The 22,432-nt window shown below is 38.2% G+C and overlaps 1 protein-coding gene across 2 annotated transcripts in view; it reads left to right on the forward strand.

Annotated features, from left to right (window-relative positions):
* Nucleotides 1-5,954: 5,954 nt before the first annotated feature.
* oxr1a (oxidation resistance 1a) overlaps nt 5,955-22,432 on the forward strand; it is a 175,168-nt gene continuing 158,690 nt past the window's right edge. For both annotated transcript variants that reach the window (XM_066691490.1, XM_066691492.1), the window contains exon 1: nt 5,955-6,075. The gene's annotated coding sequence lies outside the window, so the exon portion shown is untranslated. The remainder of the gene's footprint in view (nt 6,076-22,432) is intronic.

The raw sequence follows: 22,432 nt of genomic DNA on the forward strand, positions 1-22,432 counted from the left end.
TAATTAAACACAGTTCAGTGAATGTGAGTCAAGCATTTTTCATTCTTTTGTTGGCATTACATTAATAGATTGTCTGTGGGACCTTCTGATTAATGTTACCATTTATGCTTCCCTTAAAATGTAGTTAGGCTTCATTTGTCCCATACTCTATCTACTACATCATCATCAGATCAATTATGAAATGGAAAGAAAGAAAATAAATACATAAATAACACATTGTTCAGGATGTGTGTGTGTGGGTATTGGTGTCTTGCTACATAGGTTGCTGGTGTTGCAGTATGTGAGTGTACTTTAGCAGGATGTGACACACACGATAAAGCACCTGTTGGTTTACTTACCTACGTTGTCATCAGTTTCTTTAACAGAACATGGTTGTGGTTGTTGGTTTGTTTTTCGTGTTTAGAGAGTGATTTTTTAAAGATGTTACATAAGCAGGGCATTAGAATATTATGTTAAAGTCACTGCATGGATTAAGCAAGCGGACCGGGTGACCAAAACGATGATTGTAAACTGACCTACTGTTTACCTGAGGTGATTAATATATCCTCTCTGCAATACAGTCCTGCAGATTGCATTTGGATAGTCAGTGTTAGGGATCTTATTTACATAAAGTATGACAATCAGATTAGGTTTCTGTATTCGCTATTGATTCTTGAGGTTTTTGAAAGCATGCCAGAATGTCCTTAGTTAATCTTCATTTACTCTGGAGCACACAATAAGAATGATCCCATTACAGTTTGTGCATCTGTACGACAGAGAAGAAAATACATAAACGCAAATGGTCAATCTAAAACAATTAAGTCGGACTCATTATTTGACATTTTCAATTTTGTTATCTTGATATATATATATATATATATATATATGTATATATATAAATAATTTGTTGTTGTTTTTTACCATATATGCTTGCCATTCTCATGCATTGCTCTGTTTAATTCACTTAGCAATGCTCTCACTCTGTTTACAAGCTTTGGTCAAGTTCTTTGAGATCAGGGGATCTGATCTCAGAAACGGGTGGTCATAAGTTAATAGATCCATATGATGAGCTGTGATCTCAAAATTTGAATGGGGAGGGAGCCGTTTGACATGTTTAATAATAAATGGCTGCAGGAGGTATAATCCCCACCCCACCCCCAACAAAAACAACATCCCTTCTGGATGTATTATGTCAGTAGAGGACAGCATCCCTGGATCTTTCTGCTGTTACCTTTACTAAGGACGGGATTTACCATAACATCCCCCATGGGTGGCATTTGATCACATGACGGCTCAGTACAGAAGAAACTCTTAACTTAATTAGCAGGATTACCCTGTATTTATATATAGGATGTTATTTTCTCTGGGTCAAGCTTACAGAGAATGTACTAGCTGTGATTTACTATTCTATGTATCTCTGCATTGCACTCACTCTCATATTGCATCACAGCATTATTTTGTATATTATTGTCTATTGATTATACTGTACTCGTGTGAAACATTAAAGTTGCCTTAGATAAAGGAGTGCTAAATGGATACATCATTTAAAAAGCAGTTCATTGAAAATGCATGTCATTTAAAAATGCCCACTTCTTTTCTTCATTCTCAGTCATCATTTTCACATAGATCAGGACAGCTCCAGTTCCTCCCCAAAACCTCCATGTGGAATACTGTCTGTGTCAATCTGGCCCCAATCACTCACTGGTGACTTGAGATTTCAAGATGTCATATTTGATAATGCAAGAGGCAGTGTTGTCTTCCCTCTGGCCTTGTGTTTCTTCTCACATTAAAAAAGAGAGAGTGATGCATTATCAAAAAAACACGTAACAAAACACATATTATGGCACAGTAAAAGGAAGTACAAAGAAGCAAAACAAAGGACTTCACTAGAATGAAAATGCTTAACTAAGGAAAACAACAGAACTCTGAACATTGAATCTGAGCTCTAACAGGAGGCAGGTTGTCTTATGTACGGTTGTGATCTAAAGTTATCAGAAAGATGGAATGCCTGAGCACTGACCATCCTCTCCCAAACTCAATGTGAAAAGCTCCTTGGCTCCTCCATACCACTATCTATCTGTTTAAATTCACCCAGTTCCTCCAAAATCCATCAGAACATTTAAAACTTCAAGCTGAGAGATCTTCATGGAGTGTGATGTGGTACATTAATTCCTCTAAACATCTTAAATAAACACAGTGAAACACGTTATCTCTCAAAATACAGGCAAACAAATGAGAGGTATCTTGCTGGAGCCTCAGAAAGAATTGGTTGTGACAATGTCTCTCTGGGCCTCGATTTGGGTTTCCCTTATCGACTGTCTTCTTTCTCTTTCATACACCCTCCCTCTAGTCCTGAACCGCTGTCCAGTCTGATCTCGCTACCTCTTATCTTCTTTTTAGTGCCCTCTGGAACATGTTTCGGACAAGACTGACTCCTTTTCTGAAAATTGGACTCCGCCACTCCGGTTGCCCTCCACTCTTTCCATGTCTTCTCTCGCTCATTTATTTTCCATCCTTCTTAACAATATATATACTGAAACTGAAGCTAAAAAAGTGAAGATTTGAATTTCTTGCAATAAATGATTTAGTTCAGGCGTCTCACCTCTGCGTATATAGAAAACGGAGAATTCACAAGGGACTTTCATTAATATGTAAAGTGGCAAAGGTTTTTAAGTATTTCCCTAATGTACCAACTAATAACCACCATAAGGAGATATGTTTAACAAAAAAAAACTGAGCAGAATGGTAATTTCATGCATCTACTGTACATATTTTATTAGCTGCAGTGCTGGACTGTGCAGTTTTATATGAATGGTTATAGCATAATAGAGCAGCCTAGACACAGCCAAGTTGCTGTGATTTCCCGAAATACAGCAATTATCTATAACTTTTTATTGTTGCTGTTCTGCACATTGCAATAGACGTTTTTATTGTCTACTAAAAATACTGATAGATACCACATTATGTCATTATTTATTTGATGACTTCTTGATTGATAAATGTATCGTTTTTTTATGTAATATTCACTTTTGAATTAGTTTTTCTAGATTAATTTCATATATTGTCACTAGAGAATGACTTCAGCAGACACATTTGCTTCCCCCAGACAATTCTCTGCTCTTTTGTGGTGACTCAAACTCCACTCTAAATAGCAGCGCAAGCAAGATGATGGGATAATTAAATAAATTAAGAAGTGAAAGCTCATTCTCAGTGTATACAAAGAAAGCAATTACACATGTGCTGACAAATTGTAAATGACAATGAGTAATACAATGGCAATTAACCAATGATTAACTAGGGCCAAATCTAATTCAAGTATAATGACATAATCAAGTGTGAAAAGTAAACCTGTAACATTATCCAAAGGTGACCTGGTGTGTATTTTTTTGCCTTGAAAATCTTACTCTTGCGTTGTTGACTTCCATCAAAGCAGCTTACTTGCTGAATCTTTTTTATGGATTCCCTTAAGGAATGGATTTTAGACTTCTTATCCTCTGTACACATTGGGGATGAAACTTTGTACTATGTTTTGTAATTCACATGAAGTAGAATTCATGCTGCGTCTTCTTGTATATTGTGTTTGGCACTTACTGTATTTTTACTGTATTTTACCGTATTATGTAAAGCTTTTGAGATGTTTTTATTTGTATTATCCCTGGGTAAGTGCATCTGCAAACCAATACAAATGATAGCAATGTTATAAACAACCCCTCTTATCTAAGAGTGTTGTTTCAAAACCTGTTTCATTTAGCACAGGGATGCCAAATGGCCACCAAAGACTGTGATTTAATAAAAGCCATATTTTACAGAAGGATCCATTGCAAACCCTGGATTAATCCTGTCAACAGCATGTTACCATTCATATTTGTTTAATTCCACTCGACACTTATCATATTAAGAAGTTTGGTTCGTTATAGGGATAACAATTCTTACATTAGGTGCTACATAGACATCACTGTGACACAACACAGCACTACAACATTTTCTGTCCCATTTATATTAGAATCCTGAACCTTGAAAACAAGCAACAAAGCTGCAATACCCCCTGTTTCAGACTGAGAGCTGGATTAGCTCACAGAGTGTAAAGTGTGGGACAGTTAATCCTCTTGTAATATATTGTTATGGAGGTTCTGGATGGGTTATAATGAATCTGGAAAGGTACTGAAAAATGGTTGACTACATACAGCTGGACGGGCTCATTGTGTCCTCCTGCTCTTGTGAAGCCTTGGCAGGACTTCACATCAACCTTCAATGGACCGACACGAGAGTGATTACTAGATGGAGTTTGCCCAGTTTCTGGAAGCTGCAGAATTGGCCCCCCATGACGTGTGCACCTGTGGACTGTCATAGGCAGGATGTATGCATGCTTTGTGGGTACTGGCTTGAGGCCCCACGTGGAGGAAAGAGTTTACAAGCATGTTGGCCAAGATCTGGGATCATTTATTCACTGTAGCATGAGCGGTCTCAACCCAGCTTGGATTTGAATGCCCATCTCAGCCAACAAAGTGGCAAACCTGCTCCACAAAAAGCCAAGTCATTCTCCACATGGGGTTAATGACTACAATTAATGACATCAGTCTAACAGCCTCATTTAACACAATTTGAGCCCTGTTGGATCATGGTGAGTGCATCTTGCCTTCCTTCCAAAGCAACAGAGAGAAAGGAGTATATTTGTGGACCATGGGGGAAGGCCAAACAGTTGACTCTTGATCGAGGGAAGGAAGAAGGACATGAAGATGTGACTTGTCACCACCTAAAATTAAGAATTAAATTAAATTAAGAGTTTTTTCCATTATTGTGAGGGAATGTCCTTCTAAACAAGGTCAGGTACATAATATATGCATAGTGTCCCAGTGTTTGGTATGCAGTATGTTTAGAGTCTCTGTTAGTGAAGTGGCAAATAATTAGAGTGCTCTGGTTAACAAGGCTGGTACAAACTACACACAAAAACTCACACTAATACAGGTATTGCTGAAAGTATTCCCATCTGAAATACTTATCTGGGGATTCATTTGGTTAAAATATGGTTTGTTAAACTATGTATTTAACACTTATTCAGTGATATTGTAGTGATCTGGGACTGTGTATGTGGGGACTGCAGTACCAGTCTGTTGGTTCTGTGTGTTAGGAGGTGGTACAGTTCATTGATGGGGCTTTGTTGTTAAGGGCAATTGTTAAGGGTTCTGCTTTTCGGGGTCGATGGCAGATCTCTCATTTTTTTGTTTTGTGCTGGAGAAGCTATGCAGCATAAAAGCCTCAAATGCTACTATAACTTTAAAGCATTCAACCAAAAGAAAACCCCAAATAACTGTGTGCACATTTCTGAGTGTCGATGCACAGAAACCTTTAAATAGGCACCTAGTATAAAAACATCAACCCTTCAGCTTTTTGGCATTTCGGCAATAGCATAATCTAAACTCACCTGTGTTGTGTTGATTTTCAGAGAGAGCACAGGCAGTTTTTGTAGCTATATAGCTCGATGTATTTCATTATATATTCTGTAAATTGATATTTACCTCAATTCATTTTCAGTGTTCTACTTAATGATTCACGGACAAATAATGATTTGTATTAACAGCTGCTGCTTTACAACAACAACAACAACAACAACAATTATTAGTATTACTATTGAACACAGACAGTTTTAGTGGTAATACACATGATTATGATTGTCTTTGTGTAGATAACAATAATTAGACTCAGGCTAGGCTCAAAATAGCATGCCCTATTACATACATTTTAAAATGCATTGATTTCTTTAATGCATTTGTATTTTCCTCCACTCTCTCTCCCCCCCACCACCCCTCTCTCTTGTCTCTGCTCATATTGCCTGCCTGAGCTCCCATTCGCTGGCCCTGGGGAAAGTCAGATGCTGTCTGGTCTCTCCTGCTTGGTTTGATCCGATCCTCCCCTGCCTCTGCCGTCAGTGATGGTAGTTTCTATTATGAGAAGGTCAAATTACTGAGCATGTCTTCTACATACAGCTGAGATGCACTTGCTGATGAGCTAAATGCGAGGGCCCTGGGCTTGCAGTGCGGTTCCGTATGCCATAACGACTGAACTGGGACATGGCGTAACATAAGCTTCAGTCTAGCAGTAAGTTGCATTGAATTCATGTTCGTTTGAAGGGGCTCGTATAGCATGCTTCTGTCTGCTGGATACTGTGTGTTACACAAAAATTAAAATGTTATTTTATCATTCTAGACCAGGGAAACGGGATGTGGAAGTCAACATAGGTTCAACATTTCAAGGGGTGTAATTGTAGTTGCTGACAGGTGTAGAGATGCGTGCATCGACGTCAGTGTTTCACAGCAGAAAGCATTTCAATAGAAAGTTATTCTTGCAGCCGATAGTCAATAGCAGGGTCCGGGCACACGTATGTGGAAACGGGACTAAGTTTTGAGGAATAGTTGAATTGCATAGACGCAAACCATTTCGATTGCAGTCATGTCAGACATAAGAGGTAAAAGCGTGCAGACTTGGATGTATTTATTTCAATGATGTATTTGGCTGGCACGTTGACCCATCTTTATCCTTGCACTCACGTTCAGCCTACAAAATGACAGTGAACTGCAAAAAGTTCAATGCATTTAGGTATTTAGCACCTTCTTTAAAAAAAAAAAAAGCTGATATTTCGCATTCATCTACAGCGATCGTTTTGATATTGCAGTGTTATTAAATGTCATTGTTTTGTAAAAGTGAGTCCCCTATACAATGTCACCCGTTTAGCAATATCTGTGTTTCTTGTGCAATATTGCATGATAGTATTTGCAGGGAATTACCCTTTTATTTCATTTTTGTGATGTGTGTATTATAGTGTACGTATGTTATGTGTCAGAAATTGAGATCTATGTATAATTATAATTTAATTGTGTTTTAATGTTGCAAATGAAAATAAACATGCGGGCTTAATCACAATAAAAACGGATGATCCTATCCTAAACACTGCCATTCTCAAGGCACTGCTGGATACGTCTCAACTTAGCCCTTAATAAGAATGGCCCTCATGACATTCTAGCTCAATGTCATTCAATCTCCTGAAATGTCTGACTCATAGATGTAAGTGTAGGTGATACAGGGAATTGTTAACATCTCAACAAAATATGAGACAGATCAGAGATTAAATTCCAGCAGTCCCCTCGGTTTTTCACAAGGTCAGAAAGTGCAATGACAGCAAACAAACGCACATGAGCTTCAGCACAGTATATACCTTTTTTTTTTTTTTTTGCAGGGCTTACTTAGACTTTAAGAGCCAGGAGAGATGCTGTTGAATAATATTTGGCTGGCCATTTAGGTCTACCTCGATTATTCAATATGAGAAATTCAGGCGGAAACCAAAACCCTGTTGTGATCTATAAATGTCCCCCTTTGTGTGTTCAGTATGAGTTTATTCAATACCAATGCTTCCTAAAGCCAACCAATGCATCTACTGTGTGAAGGCGCACTGGGGGGGTTGTTCATTATGCCATAAGAACATAGGAAATGAGTTTCATATAGTAGGCTAGATCTGAACCCTGACCTAGACCAACTAAGGATTTCGGTCTCTACCCTCTTTTCTCTAGCTCTTCTAAGACAGCAAAAAAGGAAATTTGTGCTATTTGACAACACTTAGAAGGACACTTTTTCTTCATATAATCAGCGGTGAAACCTTCTTACTGTTGTTTCACTTTAAAATTGCAGGAAATAGCTTGAGGGGTATAAGGAGAAGTTTTCTGGTCTCCTGCCATCTCTCTCATTCAGAGTCAAGCCTATGACTGCACTTCAACAGGAAGAGATTTTTCCAATCCCTTTCATGAAGGAGCTGTTTAGAGAAAATCAAAGGGATTCTGACCTCATTCGATCCGAATACTTTAGTATTCACTGTGAACCCTTGTTTACTCTCATACCCTGCTTTTTCAGCACAGTGGCTTCCCGTAGTACTCTGTCCGGACTCTATAGGCCAGTTGTCATGATCATGTGACTGGTTGTGGTCCCCAAGTATAATGAGAATGGAATTTCCAGTCTGTAATTAAACAGCTGTGAAATATGGGTTTCGTGTTGCAGATCATCCTTCATGAAATAACAGATATAATGTCTGTTGTTAATAGATTCATGAACAGTTTTTCCTTAACAGTTCTGCTGGTTTGACTAAAATCATTAATCTAAACTTGCTTTGTCCATGTAATCTGCATGCTACATGGTTTTGCATGGTTTTATGTTTTTTCTGCTTTGGACACACCTGTTTAGACCATAGCTGTAATACCTATGCCCCTTTCCTTGACAATATGCCACTATTACTTTAATACGCTTCTGTTTTGCACTAATAATATACTCGCCTCTATTGCTCCTTATTATTTAAGTACTTATTCCTGCACTTCTTTCCCATTCTATGGTAACTGCTTTTGTACGATCAGTATTTTGACGCCACTGCACACTATTATTGTAACTATGGTACTGTATTTTGTACTGAATTTAGTCTATTTTAAGTAGGAACCCTGCTGTGTATTGTAGTTCCAGTATGTAATGTCACCCTTGGTACAGGCATATGCTAATAAATACATAATAAAGAAATACCTCTGTGTTTTTATACAAATTTGGATTTTCTTAATAAATTATTCAATAGAGAGGTGTATGCAGTTTAAAATCATTAAAAGGGTTAGTTGAAAGTATAATTGTTTTCGGAATAGATTATTCTCCACATTTCCACCTGTTTGCTTGTGTACTTATAAATATAGAAGTGTCACATCTGAGAAAGATAGTTTCCAGATTCTGTAGCCTTGCAGTAGAAAACATGCATAAGAAACGTGTTTGCATGCAGGTAAATAAGTTACAGTCATGACTTATTGAAGGCAGTTTGGGATGGTTACAGTTTTAAATAGCTTTGGCTTATGTTTGAACACAAATTAAGCAAAAATCCACACAACAAAACGTAAAGGTCTGAAGTAGGAATGATTATATTGTTGCATTTTAACCAAAACCCTTTCCAACATTTAAACCAGTGGGACCACCTTGAAAGAAATCATGCCACCACCTCTACCATCATGTCTGTTTACCAGCATGTAAACACAGCCAGAGAATTTTCAATGAAATGTTTAAAATTAGTTTTTTAATGTGCCCTCTTAACTAAAGCAAACATGGTCTTTGCTCATCTTGATTTGGTCTGACAGGAGACATCAGTGACTCAGTATTATGACCTAAGTCCAGACATTGCTGATTAGTTTAGTTTAGAATGAAGTGGGGTGGATGGTTTTGCTTATTTGATTGAAGTTTCTCACTCTTCACTGTGTGGAGTGGGATGCAAACAACATGTTTGGATCTTGCTGCCGGTACAAAGAGCATAGAGACAAAAATATATGAAAGCAGACCGCATGTGACTGTTTCTCATACCTGTTGTTCCTACTGTACTGTTCTGATGGGTAGTTGGTTATTAAGGTGCCACAGAAATTATCGGTTATTTGGAGGTGTGATTTCTTACTGTGTTCATAATACCGTTTGTGGCTATTGTGAACTATGTTTTTGAAACTAGAAAAACAACCATTTCCTTGTTTTGTCCAAATAGCTTTATGGTGCTGATAAGAGCATTTCATTCTATGGGTAGTTTAGTTTTATTTGTAACTCATTATGTTTTTTTAGTTTTCGTTTTTTTTTAACACCCCAGTTGCAGTCTTTGTTAAGAGGTCAAAGGAGAAGGTTGCCATGCCACTCTCTTCCCGAATTGAGTCATGTGGCTGTTTTTATGCATGTGTGAGGTGGAGGTGGAGGGCAAAGGCTTCACAGTAAACTGCGAACTTGAAGATGAAGCAGCCTTATTTATTAACTAACTGGACAGTAATAGGTATTTGAAATGCAGACTGGAGGAAGATGAATAGTTGGCCTATATGGATTTAAATTAGAGTCTCTAACAACTTTCTTTCCTTCAGGTTGACTTGTTTGACTTGCTTGTGAAATCACAGCGGTAGGGTGTCTTAGTTCTGCCACACGGCACCAGTAAGTGGGAGATATATTTTCCAGAAGCCAGACAAAAAATACCTCATTCCCAGGCAGTGCAGTGCAGTTGTCTTTTTGTCTCGGAAGCATTTCAAAAAAGTTATACATTGATTTGCATGTTAATGAGGGAAATAAGTATTTGATCCCCCATCAATCAGCAAGATTTCTGGCTCCCAGGTGTCTTTTATACAGGTAACGAGCTGAGATTAGGAGCACTCTCTTAAAGGGAGTGCTCCTAATCTCAGCTCATTACCTGTATAAAAGACACCTGTCCACAGAAGCAATCAATCAATCAGATTCCAAACTCTCCACCATGGCCAAGACCAAAGAGCTGTCCAAGAATATCAGGGACAAGATTGTAGACCTACACAAGGCTGGAATGTGTTACAAGACCATCGCCAAGCAGCTTGGTGAGAAGGTGACAACAGTTGGTGCGATTATTCGCAAATGGAAGAAACACAAAATAACGGTCAGTCTCCCTTGGTCTAGGGCTCCATGCAAGATCTCACCTCGTGGAGTTGCAATGATCATGAGAACAGTGAGGAATCAGCCCAGAACTACACGGGAGGATCTTGTTAATGATCTCAAGGCAGCTGGGACCATAGTCACCAAGAAAACAATTGGTAACACACTACGCTGTGAAGGACTGAAATCCTGCAGCGCCCGCAAGGTCCCCCTGCTCAAGAAAGCACATGTACAGGCCCGTCTGAAGTTTGCCAATGAACATCTGAATGATTCAGAGGAGAACTGGGTGAAAGTGTTGTGGTCAGATGAGACCAAAATTGAGCTCTTTGGCATCAACTCAACTCGCCATGTTTGGAGAAGGAGGAATGACCCCAAGAACACCATCCCCACCGTCAAACATGGAGGTGGAAACATTATGCTTTGGGGGTGTTTTTCTGCTAAGGGGACAGGACAACTGCACCGCATCAAAGGGACGATGGACGGGGCCATGTACCCTCAAATCTTGGGTGAGAACCTCCTTCCCTCAGCCAGGGCATTGAAAATGGGTCGTGGATGGGTATTCCAGCATGACAATGACCCAAAACACACAGCCAAGGCAACAAAGGAGTGGCTCAAGAAGAAGCACATTAAGGTCCTGGAGTGGCCTAGCCAGTCTCCAGACCTTAATCCCATAGAAAATCTGTGGAGGGAGCTGAAGGTTCGAGTTGCCAAACGTCAGCCTCGAAACCTTAATGACTTGGAGAGGATCTGCAAAGAGGAGAGGGACAAAATCCCTCCTGAGATGTGTGCAAACCTGGTGGCCAACTACAAGAAACGTCTGACCTCTGTGATTGTCAACAAGGGTTTTGCCACCAAGTACTAAGTCGAAGGGGTCAAAAACTTATTTCACTCATTAACATGTAAATCAATTAATAACTTTTTTGAAATGCGTTTTTTTCTGGATTTGTTTGTTGTTATTCTGTCTCACTGTTAAAATACACTTACCATTAAAATTATAGACTGATCATTTCTTTGTCAGTGGGCAAACGTACAAAATCAGCAGGGGATCAAATACTTTTTTCCCTCACTGTATGTATGTGCCTGCAAGTGATTTTTATTTGTTTGGGTCAAACAGAGCTTCTAGTAGCAGGTGCCTTATTGTTAACATGGGTCATTTCCTCACTGGTTGTGGGAAGTGGTTATTTTCTCATTTGCTTTTGCTTCAATAACAGTGGAAGTTGGTTATCTCTTCTGCTTTAGTAATGTCTTCATTTGGAAAGTAGGCTTATTATGTCATATAATATCAGGCTTCTTAGTATATCTGTATTTAAACATGTAATTTTGTGGTGTGTTTGTGTGTGTGTGTGTGTGTAAAAGAAGTCAAGAGCCATAAAACTGCTTATTGACTTGCTTAGCCTGAAATATGCTCTAAATCTCCACAGGAGCCTAATATTTCAAAAGTAGTGTTTTCCCCTTTCACATTTTGTTATTCATTGCCCCTTAGTGGTCCCAGGGCAAAACTAAAAATGAAACAAATCCGTAAGCTAGCCTCTTCGTTTTGTGACCAATATGTGTTTGGTGTATTGCTCCTTTAAAGTGGTGAGAAGAATGAGAAGTGTCACATTCTTCAGGAAGCTGCGACTTTGTCAACCGAGATTTCAGCTACTGTGCATATTGTGTAGTAAATTATCTGTGTATGTAAGTACTGCGGATGCTACACCAATACACCATCTTGAAAAGACCACTGTGAAAACCAGCACACTCAAGCAAACGCAAATGAAGCATTGACTTGCAAAACTGTCAGATGCTAGCAGACGGAAAATAATAAGACCAATGTGGAGTTTCTCTTCTGCTATTACATAGACATGGAATCAAGAGAATTTGTTTTAACAGTGTGGCTGGGAAAGTCGTAGTAGTCCTGTGGGTGGATTTTCTCAGTGCTTTGCAGAATGTAGAATAATTATATCCGATCTCTTCATGGTCTCTTCAGATAAAGTCTAAAGAGATCCCTGTGAGACCATTCATCATTTGAACTGATTCTGGAACAGCAGTGTCTTTCGTTGGGACGTGGTGTCTAAAAATGTACATGATATCAAAATTGAAATCCCTTCATTGTATAGTCTTAACAATTCTGCGCTTCTAACTAACATGTTGTTACCTGTACTTATTGCTTCACAACATTGTCTAGACACTGCTCAGTCCACGTAAACACCTAAATCCTTTTCGTAAGCAGCTTTGTCAAGATAAGGGCCTGTAATCTAAAATTATAAATGAATGTTCTCGCTATGTAATGCTTTGTAAAAAAAATGTATATTCAATTTAACTGTCTAATTTTGATTGATTTGAAGTCTTTGCTGCTTCAACAGGACTTGCCTCAGTTGCCTGCCTTACCCAAATGGGACACGTTTACTAACTACTTCAGATACCAGATGGTTGTTGTAAATCAGAAAGCATTAGACCAGATATCTATAGACCTCCATTTATTACTTCAGCACAGTATGAATTCTCTCCCCTTATTGTTATGTATTCCCTGTTTTCTGCTCATTATCCAGTTCTCAATCTGTAAGCACATTATGTTGGATAGGATAAGCTTTCAATTTGAGAATTAACCTTTCGTGTTGAACCTTATCAAAAGCTTTCTGAAAAATTAGATATCCAGTCTAATAGTTGCATCTAAGAGATGAGATGCTGCCAAAAATAATGCCAGTCAAAACAAATGAACACAACCCACACCCAGATTAAAATGGTTTATTTGTATTATATCATACTATAAATATAAACAAAACTGTCAAATGTGGTCAACTGTCCCACTTGGCTTCATCCGAGATAAACAAATCGACATGATCACTGTCTAAACAGAACAGAAAAACAATCCAGCTGCTTAACATCATTTGACACTGAACATTTTCTAAGCCCAGCAAGATATATTAAACAGGTGAACCTATTATTTTCAAGAGTCTCTGTGAAGAACTGTCAACAGGGATACATTTCAATGACTGGAAATGCGCAATGTCAAGAGTTCGAATAAGAAATAGGATACGAGCGAATGCAGTATAATCAGTCTCCAGATTCACCCATGGATTCAATACATTTCTCAACGTGTGGAATTGCATGTGTCGGATGCACCATCCCATATCATAGCATTCGAACCAGAGCGTAGGTTCTGCTTGTATCTATTGGTTTTGCTTCTTTAAAGAAATCTTCAAGAGGTGAACTCCTTGTTTTCCCTGGTGTTAGCATTGCGATCAAGTGCCCTACGTTTCCTGATTGTCATTCATACCAAATGACCTAAAAAGGAGCTGGAATATATCAACATCTAGAAGTGCAAAATGGTCATCATATTAAAATTGTTAATTTTAAAATGAAAAAAGCAATGACTATTATGTGCATGTATTTTATGGTATGACCAGTAATATTGTACTATGATCAAGATGAGGAAATCATGTGTTTTTTGTATTACCTTTACTTAATATAAAACATTTTCATTTTATAAAATACTTTCTTGAATCCACCATGCAGCATTAAAGCAGCATTACCAACGGCTGGTCCAGGTACTGTATTAGTTATTACTGCATATGTTTTATATTTATCTATTAGGCCTACATATTAATTTGTGCAGTGCCGCTGTGCATTCAAATAAAAAAATGAATATATCAATGATTTTTGAGTGATTTTTTTCTGGAACATCTTGCAATGACATTTGGATGAAACGACAAGGTGTTTCATAGTGAATAACTACATGTGAATACAATCCACCTCAGATAATTACTTGAATTCTGAGCTATCGTGTCTATTCTTTACTAACCATTTAAGTTAGAGCTTTCAATCAATATCACAATGAAATCCCACATATTGAATATGCTCCTCAAAATCTGCAAGTTGTGCAGATGAAGCTTTCATGTCTAATGGCTAAATCCAAAAGCTGCACTGTTATTTTCATGCAAGAGGAAACCTCTAGCATGCGATTATATAATTAAAATGCAAATTACATGATTTTACTTTGCCAAGGCTCTCGGTCAAGTACCAAAATCTATGGCCTGAAAAAGCAGCTTTTAAGGATTGTCATGGAAAGATAACCATTATGTATTAATATGGCTGTTCAATAAATAATAATTAAATTAATCTGACTGCATTACTTAAAATTAAGTTTCACCTGCATTATAAACTGGGCCAGCCTGCATTGCCTATAAGCCTGAATCTAAGTACATTTTCATTACCTTTTTCATTACCATTACCTCGGGGTCCACTCTTTGCAATTGATACTTTCCAATAATATGATACAATAACACAGGTAGTTTGGCCCACTCTTCCTGAGCAAACTGTTCTCAGCTGTCTCAGGTTTGGATGGGTGCCTTCTCCAGACTGCAAGTGTCAGCTCTTTCCATAGATGTTTGATAGGATTCAGATCAGGACTCATAAGGCCACTTCAGAACAGTCCAATGTTTTGTTATTTTCCATTCTTGGGTACTGTGCCAGGCGCAGCAAAGCAGACCCAAAACATAACCGAGCCTCCTCCATGTTGCACAGTAGGTATGGTGTTCTTTTCTTTGAAAGCTTCATTTTTTTCGTTTGCGAATATAGAGCTGATGTGACTTGCCAGAAAACTTCAGTTTTGACTCATCTGTCCAAAGGACATTCTCCCGGAAGGATTGTGGCTTGTCAATATGCATTTTAGCAAATTCCAGCCTGGCTTTTTTATGTTTTTCTTTCAAAAGTGGAGTCCTCCTGGGTCTTCTTCCAAACTTTTGATATCCTAAGTAATACATTTGCTGCAGTAGGAGTTTTGATTCCATACAAATATGCATAGGAATAACTGTCTGTGTATTTTACAGAAGTAAAAATAAATGAAAATCTAGCCTATGCGTAAGAAGAGTTAGAGTATCCTGCGTAAACGGACCATCCAACTCCCAAAACCACTTTGTCGTGACCTCATCCCTTGCAGGTTGGCCTTTGTCAACCCTTGCACCATCTTACCCCATTTCTCATAACAAGTACTTATAAATAAATCCTTGTTCTGTTTCTGTGTAAAGAGGACTGCAACAAACAAATGAATAGCTCCATACATAGCCAACTATTGCCTATAGGTATTTTTTTAATTCACTGGAACTCGAACTCGCAGGTATGTTTCTGATTTGAATTACCGTAGGCTGGTAGTCTAGTTGAGTGTGGTTTGAAAACGTGGAAGAGGTCACCTAAATAGTTTAAGTGCATTGTATAAAACTAGATAATGTATTAGACTTATTTCGCTGTTATGACCAGAAAATATTGCCACAAGGACGCTACTGTTAAGGTATTTGCATCGCAGCTTACATTTCTGAACTTTTATTACATTTAAATTAATAATTTCATAAAATGCTTTGTCGGTCAGGTTCCAACTGTAATTGCAAAATATTCAGTACTTATGTCGTAATTTTCTGGCGATGCCCATGTTTTAATGGCAAGCAGTACTTTTTTTTTTTTTTTAATTGTCCCAACTATAGGCCTTAAATCATTTGAAACTGTAATTAACAGAGAAGGTTGTGACAACAATATGGGCAAAAAACACTTGCAAAACATGTGACTGACATGAGATGCATTACAGTTGACAGATAATGTTCATCTCTGTATGTCTCCTAGTAGGCAGGTGTTTTTTTTTTTTATACATAGCCTAATGTATATTAATGTTAATTTAACCAAGTTTTTTAAGTTGTCACATTCGCATTTTTTTTCACATTTTTCTCATTTTTTCTCATTTTGAAGAAGGGGGGGCGAGGAAAATATTCGAATAGTCGTTGATAACAGCTGTGAAATTGTTAGTCAAAATATTCAAAACAATTCATGTACATCCCTAGTTTAAATCCGCAGTACTGAGGTAATGGTATACAATAGATTAAATTATGTTTCTTGATCTATTTTCAGTGAGTTCACAGCTACGTTTACTGATCTGGCTTTAGTTTAATGAATTATCTAATAATATGTACTACAGACAACTGAATCAAAAGAACAGCATCTTTAAACGCTTGTCATTAGTCCCTTTTCCCCAAACCCTTTTGAATGATTTATTTCAAGCAGAACTGGGGAAATTGTTTACATTTCAAGTTGTTAGTGTTGATTGTAGTAAGATCATCATAATAGTGATGTCAGATGGGTAAGTGAGACATCCATCCAATCTATGTAAGAATATTATTATACAGTAGATAATCATCTCCCTCCTGGCCTCGCGATTTGATTGGCAGAATGGTGCCATCCTGATACAACAATACATCTCAAGCAAGTGAAAGTCACTTATTCCCTTTACTTATCTATTTCTCTTACCAATATTAATTTCCAATTATTCTAAGAACATATTGTAGAGTCTTGGAAGGCATTTGCTGTGAAATTAGTCCCGTTTCCTGAATGGCAAATGAGCTGTCATTGCTTGAGGAAATCGAAATCACAGAAACCATACCCTTCTGGGTGGGAACAAAGTATTAGATTGAAAGGTGTTCTTTTGAGCAGTAGTCTCTGTCCGAATCCTGTGCATTTGTTTAGTAAATTACCCACAATAACTTTCAAAAGCCTTTCACTCATATTCAAAGTAGAAACCTAGAAGCAGACATACAAAAGTGGTATTCTTTCCTGAAATGTTCATTGGAGATGTCCCAAATGGTATTAGGTTATAGCATTCTTGCTGATTAGTGCATTCCCTCCAGTCAGCTGTTTAGAATCTGTGATAACTCAAGCAATGGAGAAATGTAGACATGTTGTACACTGCCAGATGGAACAGACTATCAAGCTGCAAATACCTCAAGGGACCACAACTGATATAAATGACCTTCAGTAATTCACCTCCACAAGTAATCCCTACCAAAGCCAATTTCTTTCCCAATGCTGGGTTTTGTAATCATTCTCCTTGGTCTACCTAGAGATGTACAGGTTGTTACAATTATCTTGATTCGTTAGGGAGCTACCTCAACAGGATTCCTTAAGAGTTCTGAAGCTAAAGGGCAATGCTGTGACTTCAAACGTCCAATCCAAACTCACTTTTATGGGTTGTTGCAATGATCTTTTATGGAGTATGAAGATAACTTGCTTTTTGGTAGATAATGGTCTTTGCATGGGGTGGATATTCTCCTCCAATCATCTCAATGTTCAAATCTGAATTTGAATCTGAAAGTCAACCAAAAAGGATGAGACAAATTGAGCAGCTACAACTGTTTATGTAACCCGGAGGTTGAAGCATTTTTTAACTGTCTTCCAGAATCCAGAAGCATACTTTGTAAACCCTTTGGGATGGTCAGAAGCCACTACTAACAATCAAGAAAAAAGCATTTTCAGTCAGCCACTTAGCTAAGGCTGTCTGTGAATTTAGCTTTCAGTTTCAAGCAAGGCATGGCAGACAAATCAAAAGTGAAAAGCAGTTGAAGACCAAGTTCAGGCAGAGGACACATTTTTCTTTCCATGTAAATTCCAAATATGAAATCTATGGAATCCATTAGCACTACGTCTTATCTTGTCGGCACATTTCTGTTAATATTACTGCTGATCGGGCCTTTAACCCATACAGTTCATCACAAAACAAACTTGCTGTAACCAAGAGATGTGAAAATAACAAGAGGAGTTAAGAGGTGCGAGGTTAAGTTGCGCAAACACACATTTTCTGGTGACCCTGTTTTCATTTGCTGAGGGGGGAAAGAAGACCTTCTTTTATGCTGCTTTTGTAATAATGAACTCCCCAGAGTTGACTTAACACAGGGAAATATGGATTTCACATAATCATCATGGCTATAAGCTTCCATATTTATGATTTTCTTTCATTTTTTTTATTTTTTATTCCCTTTGCCGGCTGTTTGATGTTTGCCGCCCACAGATCAGAGGGGACTTCTGAGGAATGGAGCTACTGACAATTCGCCGCACCCCAAAAAGCTTGTGTTGTTGGTCGAGATTTAAATCTGAACTCTGCAGAAATGAAAAGGTCACTGTAAAGATGCTTTTACTTGCAGAGGACTGAATTAATGCATTATAAACATCTGTGCCAGCCTGCATTGCCTATAAGCCTGAATTTAAGTACATTTTCATTACCTTCTCCTCAGGATCCACTCTTTGCAATTGATACATTCCAATACTTAAATACAGACATGCTCAAATTTGTTGGTACCCCTCTACAAAAAGAAGAGTGTACAATTGCCTCTGAAATAACTTGAAACTGACAAAAGTAATTGGCATCCACCATTTATTCCATATTTAATATAAATCAGACTTTGCTTTTGATTTTGTTTTTCAACATAATATTGTAAATAATAAAACAAATGAAAATGGCATGGACAAAAATGATGGGACCCTCAACCTAGTATTTTGTTGCACAACCTTTAGAGCCAATCACTGCAATCAAACTTTTCTGTAGCTCTCAATGAGACTTTTGCACCTGTTAACAGGTAGTTTGGCCCACTCTTCCTGAGCAAACTGCTCCAGCTGTCTCAGGTTTGGATGGGTGCCTTCTCCAGACTGCAAGTTTCAGCTCTTTCCATAGATGTTCAATAGGATTCAGATCAGGACTCATAGAAGGCCAATGTTTTGTTCTTATCCATTCTTGGGTGCTTTTAGCTGTGTGTTTTGGGTCATTATCCTGTTGGAGGACCCATGGCCTGCTACTGAGACGGAGCTTTCTGACACTGGGCAGTATGTTTCGCTCCAGAAAGGCTTGATAGTCTTGAGATTTCATTGTGCCCTGCACAGATTCAAGGCACCCTGTGCCAGGCACAGCAAAGCAGCCCCAAAACATAACCGAGCCTCCTCCCATGTTTCACTGTAGGTGTGGTTCTTTGCTTTGAAACCTTAATTTTTTTGTCTGCGAATATAGATCTGATATGACTTGCCAAAAAGCTCCAGTTTTGACTCATTTGTCCAAAGGACATTCTCCCAGAAGGATTGTGGCTTGTCAGTATGCATTTTAGCAAATTCCAGTCTGGCTTTTTTATGTTTCTCTTTCAAAAGTGGAGTCCTCCTGGGTCTTCTTCCTTTTTTGCTCAAAAAGCGATGGATGGTGCGATCAAAAACTGACGTACCTTCACCTAGGAGTTCAGCTTGTATCTCTTTGGCAGTTATCCTTGGTTCATTTTATGCCATTCGCACTATCCTTCTGTTCAATCTGGGGTCGATTTTTCCTCTTGTGGTCGAGCCCAGGGAGGTTGGCTACAGTTCCATGGACCTTGAACTTACTCATTGGTCTTGTAGCCTTGTAGACAACTCTCTCCTTTGCTTTCTCTGGTCCATGTTCAGTGTGGTGCACACAATGATACCAAATGGCACAGTGACTACTTTCCTCTATTTAAATAGGCTGAATGACTGATTACAAGGTTGGATACGTGGGATACTAATTAAATAAATGAATTACTTTAGAATATCACTATAATCCAATTATTGATTATCTTTTCTAAGGGGTACCCAGGGCCGGCGCTACCTATAGGCAGAGTAGGCAGTTGCCTAGGGCCTCGGGCTTGGAGGCAGGGCCTCCATAAACGTAACATCCCTATACGCTAGTCCAGGGTTCCCAAATTTTTGGGGGGGCACGGGGAAAGAGCTGAACAGGTAAAAAGTCAAGATGAGACACAAGAAATCCCCGAGGGGATCTGAAAACTGTTCATTGCCGCCCCGCTGAAATTGCATTGGATAAACTGATCTCTTTTTCTACACTTACACACATTAAAAACACTGTACTGTTGCGACTCACAAGAGTGGAAACTGGGTCTCGGTTATTGGATTCTTCCATATCCAGTCCTGGCCAATCAGAATAGAGGATTGTCAGGCAGCAGTGTCTGTGAAACTGCTGATTGGTAGTTTCACATCAAAATACAAAGCAGTTTATACCAGGTGATAATTACGGTAAAATAAATAAATAAATAAATAAATGTCATCGAGTGGGAAACAAGCTCACCAGGACTCTCTGCTGCAATATTTTGGAAACGCATTAACAAAAAACACGTTAAATGCAAAATAATGCAATAATGCAAAATAAAGTTCAGAACTTCTTGCAATTGCAAAAATTTTCACAATTTTTGCAATTGCAAGAAGTTCTGAACTTTATTTTAAAATACTCATCTAACACAACAACTTTATTAAATAAATTCGGAAACATACCTGTGCGTTCAAGTTCCAGTGAAAACAAAATATATAGCAATAGCTGGCTGTGTGTTTTAATAATATTAGTTTGTTTGTTGCTTCTCTTTCCTTTTCTGTCATAGTGTCGCAGAAGGGTGTTTGGCTTTTTGGTGGGTTAACATACCAGCTGTAGATTTGTGGTATATTAATTGCACTGCACATATTATACACTTAACAGTGTTTTAATTTACTTTGTCAAAGTATTTCCATGCAGAAACTCTCTGAGAGGAAGCCATTGGTCGTGTTCTTGTAGTGCCGCAGATCTGCAGAATTACACCGATCCCATTGGCGGAGTCGCGGAGATCTGTCATTGTCAGCCAATCACAGACAAGAAATAACAAATCCCACCCTCCCGTCAATATTCATTACAGCTACATAGAGAGCCAATCAGCCGTACAGGCTTTAAAATAATCAATATTATTATTATTATTATTATTATTATTATTATTATTATTATTATTTTAACTATCGAATGTTAGTCACTTGTCAATAGTGGCCATCTTTAATGAATAGTTTGAATTTTTGAATATTCTGTCTCATCCTATATATATATAATTTTTTTTTTTTCTTTCATAACTAGTAAAATTGTATAAAATGGAAAGAGAGCGTTACTGTATCTTCTGTCAGGCTCATCTGTTTTAGATGGAGTAAGACTAGGTTCATGCATAGAGAGATTTCAAATTAAATGGACAAATAAAATTGTGAAAATTGAAATGAAAACAAGTTTTAAAGTATATTCATCTTTGTAGGGGGCGTGACCTGTGACCCAAATATTTTTGCATTCAAAATCACACCACAAGTTAAATGGCTTCAGTCTGTGTTAATTTGCAATGATCTGCATGATTTCAGGATACATTCAGCAGTTCCTGTTTGTTCCCTGTGCTGGGTTGTGCATTTCAAAGCAAAGACGCAACCATGAGCACCAAGGAGCTTTCTGAAGAACTGTGGGACAACGTTTTTGGGTATAAGAAAATATCTTTTGGAGTATAGTCAAGGTGATTATTTATTAAGATGTAGAAGGTGTATGCCCCCCCACAAGACCCTGCTGGATCAGGCCGTCCCTCCAAACTGGATTACTGAGCAAGAAGGAGACTGATTACCCAAAGAACACCATCCCTTTTGTGAAGCATGGTGGTGGCAGCTCCATGTTTCTCATTGGCAGGGATTGGGGCATTTGTCAGAAGAGAGTGGTACAGGAAAGTACTATATAGAAAAGTCCTTAATGAAAACCTGCTGCCCTTTGCAAGAAAGTTGAAATCTTTCAGCATATCAATGACCAGAAGCACACAGCCAAAACTACACTGGAGAGGCTAAGGAATGAAAATGTGCTTGAGTGGCTCAGTCAGAGCCCTGACCTAAATCCAATTGAAAATGTGTGGCAGGACTTGAAGATTGCTGTCCATCAACACTCCTTAAGGAACTTGACAGAGCTTGAACAGTTTTGTAAAATATTGCCAATTCTAGGTGTGCAAAGTAGAGACCTATCCCAACACTGACACAACAAAAAGTTGAAGGGGGTGTAGACTTTCTTTAGGCACTGTATATATATATATAATTTTTTTTTTCTTTAAATATATATGTGTGAATAGCATATCATTTTCATCTGTATTACTGAAACATGTCATTGTAGGTCTCATTAAAACCACTACTCGAGACATGACTGCAAAATACAATTGGATTACAGTTAGAGTGGAAGGTCTCCTTTTTCTGATCGTGTGATGTACAATACCGGAAATTGGTTTGCGGTTAGGTATTTTGGTGAATTGCTTCAAAGTGCAAGATCTGAAAATCAATTTATTACACAGTTTAAACATGATTTTTTTCCAATAATTAAAGACGTTTTAAGTAGTTGTAGCCTATATTATCACTGAAACATACGGTCGGATCCTGGTTAAATGTAAGGAACCATGGGAAGTCAGTCAGTCAG

Source organism: Amia ocellicauda, chromosome 18 (genome assembly GCF_036373705.1).
Source record: "Amia ocellicauda isolate fAmiCal2 chromosome 18, fAmiCal2.hap1, whole genome shotgun sequence".
In the NCBI taxonomy this organism is placed as follows: domain Eukaryota; kingdom Metazoa; phylum Chordata; class Actinopteri; order Amiiformes; family Amiidae; genus Amia; species Amia ocellicauda.